The following is a 4,262-nucleotide window of genomic DNA, read 5'->3' on the forward strand; positions in this document are numbered from 1 at the left end:
TAATAGGGTGCCCCTTTTGTGGACCTGTTCATTTAGGGTTATGTTTTCTCCGGAGGTGTGTGAATGGCACTACAAGTCATAAATGAATAGTGAAAACTCACGGGAAATCAAATCCAAAATTTTTAAATGCACACGTCTCGGCAATAAAGGCCAACTGCACTCAAATTTTTCTTTGTCCAAATAAGCAGTCTAAGCTCTTAAAATCACCTTTGCGAAATCCTGAGCTTCGCACGCACACTGCACACTAGGTACCATCGTTCAAAGTAGCTCCATGCAGACGACGTTTGCACCTGGCGGAGAGTTGCCGAAACAAGTTCCGAGAAGCCTGTGACGGAGGTTGGGGAACCTGTCCCGTGAAGCTCGCATTTCTCCGACGACTTGCAAGGCGCTCCGCCAGGTGCAGGGATGTGCTCGCCCGGGGTTTCTCTGCTCCACCAGCGCGCTGTACCGCTGTCGCCATCACATGTTTAAACTAACCGCATAGGCAGGCGTATCCGGCATTTTTTTCAATGTAAAAAAAAGAAAGAAAGATGAGAAGCCTACAAACTATTCACGCGCTTGCGAATGTCTTGGTGTTAGCAAACCTCTTTTTACTTAAAAATAAAATTTTTACTCAAAGATAAAAATAGCGCGAAATGAGCACATGCCTTACATTTGTCCTTCCTATGGCATTTACCACAGAAAAAAAAGATATTTTATAACTTTTTGGCCGCTTGCATCCCGCGTCCAATATGGGCCATATTTGGGCTGGCCCAACGCCACCTCCATCCTTTAGACCTTTTCAAAAGTTTGACGACCTAAATAGAGTTGTTGTACACGCGGCTATAAACGGTTGTGTGACTTTTGCCTCACTCGCTAAGTGAGCCAAAATCAGCCTTTCTCTAAGTAACAAATACATCAGCACAAATATCGGCCGTCGTCTTCGTCAAGTGCGAAAACTAACGAAACTTCTCCTCTCCTAAATAATAGAGTAGATTTTTAAAAGTTCAATTCCCAAGTGAAGTATTTACTTTGAGCGTTAAATTTAGTTTATTTGAAAGTAAAATGTTTTCAGCAGCACCTTTTTCTGGTTAAAGTAGAAAACAGTGGCAGATAGGAAATGTTTTTGTGCTTTAGTGCATCATTTAGCTGTGGAAGCTGGCTTATCGTTTTAGATCCGTTTTATAATTCGTTTCCCGATGGGCAGCAAGGCAAAAAATACTGGGTTGATATTGACGAAGCTGTTTGCACATAATTTATGGTAAAAATAGTGATCGATCGCAGCCCGCGTGTGGTTTGTTTCCTTCAAAGAGAGAGACGTGATAGCTGAAGCGTCGGCTATAACAAAAGCTCCTTTTTGAAATCGTACGGGCAAGTAGCGTTGTAAATCAGGGTCCGCTTTTTTAGTAAAATATGCTGTTGGGCTAGTTGGTTCATTGCTTAAGGGAAATCGAGCGCTACAAACGAGGACAGAAAAAACGAAGAACGACGAGACAGATGCGCTACTAACAATTGATTTATTCCAAGAAAAGACAGCGATATAAGTAGCTTGTCTACAAACGCACAAACATACACAAAGGATAATAGATCTGAAAAAGATACTATAAAAACAAAATAGCCACAGCTGAAGACAACAATCACACCTTTTTATCGCATGTTGTCTAGGATTCGGTACTCCTTCGAAAACAGGGATAGCGATGCTTCACTGATACAGCCTGCGCTGTTTTTTTTTTGATGAAATACGCTTCGCGCAGTTCTTGCGCCACGGTGTCACGACTCTTTCCGATAATGATTGTCTCTGTCAGTCTCGGAAGGCATCCTTTGCCACACTCGCGGTAGTGATGAGGCAAATTGCGACCCGGTGCCATTATTCATGGAAAGATCATGTTCCCTGAGTCGGTCATTTACGCATCGGCTGGTTTGTCTGATGTACACCTTACCGCAGAAGCAGTCATCGAAGTATCTCGGGAACACCTTGGGTATCGGCTAAAATAATTCCAATGCCTTGTTTTAAATTGCTTCCATTGTAATATTTGCAGTCGTGACTGAAATAGATGCTCCCATAGCGGTACCGAAAACTTGCCTGTAGAATTCGCTTTTGTGCGAGAAGCAAGTGTTAGACAGGCAAAACCCTAGCAAGGTGCAGAGCTCAGTGACATCGAACGGCGTGCGATACACTAATGTCATGTCCTTGTGGAGGAACTGCCTGGAAGTGGAGCCCTTGCTCGTGTCTTCAGAAAACGTGGTGTGCAGATCGCGCATGTGCAAGCAAGCAAGCTCAAGGGTGACTTGCTTAACATAAAGGATCCTCCCTCGGCAACGTTTCCCTGGTGTGGTCTACAAAATCCCATGCGCCGACTGCGAATCGGTATACATTGGTGAAAGCGGAAATTTCTGCCGGCGTCTTAAACAGCACAAAAATGGCGTCACCAAGGGCCACACCGTGACGAATGCACTTGCAGAGCATGCCGAGAAGATGGGCCACAAGATAGAGTGGGACCACGCGCGCATCATAGCCACGGAGTGGAGTGGATAAACTTTATTGAGACGAGCTTCAGGTGCCCGCCAGGTGGGGGGCCTCCTGTAGTCCGGGAAGCCCTGGTCCGCGCTGGCTGCCCTAGCCCTCTCCACCAGGATACGCTGGACTGAGAGGTCGGAGCTGGCCAGCTGGTCCGCCCACTGCTTGTACGTTGGGTGAGGATTTGGGGTAAGAGATGGGGTTTTCTGACACTCCCATACCATGTGGTACAGGGTGCCTGGTTGGTGACAGAAATTACACGTTGAGTAGTAGAGGGTGGGGTACATGGCATGGAGGAAAGGCAGTCGCCTGTGCTCTGGATAAATGGGGATGTGGTGGCGGGAAGCGTCGTCGTTCGTGGCGGTAATGGGCGAGGATGTCCGCGTATGAATTCAGAGTAGCGGGCTTGGGAGAGCGAAGGGGCTGCGTGACTTCGCCTTCTTGAGAAACGGCCCGGTGTGTATGAACGCGGGCAGCGGCGTGTGCCGCCTCGTTCCCCTCGAAGGACTCATGTCCGGGGGTCCAGATGATGTGCATTTCCGGGAGCTGGTGCACACTTTGCAGAATTTTTAAGGCCGTGGGTGTTATTCGACCTAGCAGGAAGTTGCGGCAGGCGGATTATAGTGAAGTAGTCGTTTCCAGTGGTGGCGGCTAGAGCGATGGCAAGTCCTTCTGCTGCCTCAATAGATGTCGTGTGTACTGTAGTGGCCGTCAGTTCTGCACTGTTGGCTCCGGTGACACTCACGGCATGTTCCGGTTGTTGGTGGTATGGAGAGGCATCCGTGTAACGAGTACAGGGAGAGTTGGGGAAGCGTTTTCTAAGGGCTCGTATCCGGGCTTCTCGGCGTGCCTTGTTATAGATGGGGTGCATATTTCTGGGAATGGGTGCGATTGTGATGTACTGTCGGATGGTTAGAGGGATGCATTGCCTCTGTTCGCATTTTGGGGGAGGTCTGTAGCCGAGCCGGGTAAGTGTAGCCCTGCCGGTTGGCGTGAGCTTAAAGGGACACTGAAGTGATATGTAAACATTGCGGGATTACTAGCGCAAATTGTAGTCCGGAGTCCCCAGGCCATGTTTCGACCACTCTAGGCGCGTTTACGCGATTTTATTTAGTAGAAAAACTAATTCGAAAATGCTGTCCTCCTCTCTTTACGCTCGCCCATTTTCTGTGGCGTTTTCGTGTGACGTCAGGAGGGGATGAGCTGGCAATTGGCTGCGCTACTGCACGGCTCCCCGGCCTTCAGACAGAGTCAGTCGGCGCAGCGTTTCATCCGCCGGCCGCCGGCGGGTCGTCGCAATCAAGGAGGTTAAAAAAAAATTGCTTGGTCGCAATTCGTTCGCTTAGTTGAAACGAAGCCAGGACACGTTTGTGAATGGAAGAATGTGCCTTTCTTTACTTGGTTTGTTTGTACACTGTATCTAGCTCCAAGTCAAGGTCGCTTCACACAAGCGCTGCACAAGCGCACATGCGACGCTTCGCTGACTGGTACGCCAGTAGGAAAATATAAGGCCTCTTGAAGGCGGGAGAAGAGTCAGCGAAGTCAATATAGGTACTAAGGAAATAAAATCAACTGATATTTTTACCGTACAGCGTAAAACTAGGGCGCGGGAAGCACTTTTTTGCACTGGGCGAACAAGCACAGCGGTCAGCAGCACGACTACACATCTGCGAACGCTTTTCCGTCTACGAAATGCAATTACTAGACGTGAGCTATTGTGGAAACTCGGGCGACGCTTACTGCACGAGCGCAGTACAACAAATAG

The sequence above is a fragment of the Haemaphysalis longicornis genome, unplaced genomic scaffold, assembly GCF_048455015.1.
Source record: "Haemaphysalis longicornis isolate Haplotype H1 unplaced genomic scaffold, Haemaphysalis longicornis Haplotype H1 scaffold_10, whole genome shotgun sequence".
Taxonomy (NCBI): domain Eukaryota; kingdom Metazoa; phylum Arthropoda; class Arachnida; order Ixodida; family Ixodidae; genus Haemaphysalis; species Haemaphysalis longicornis.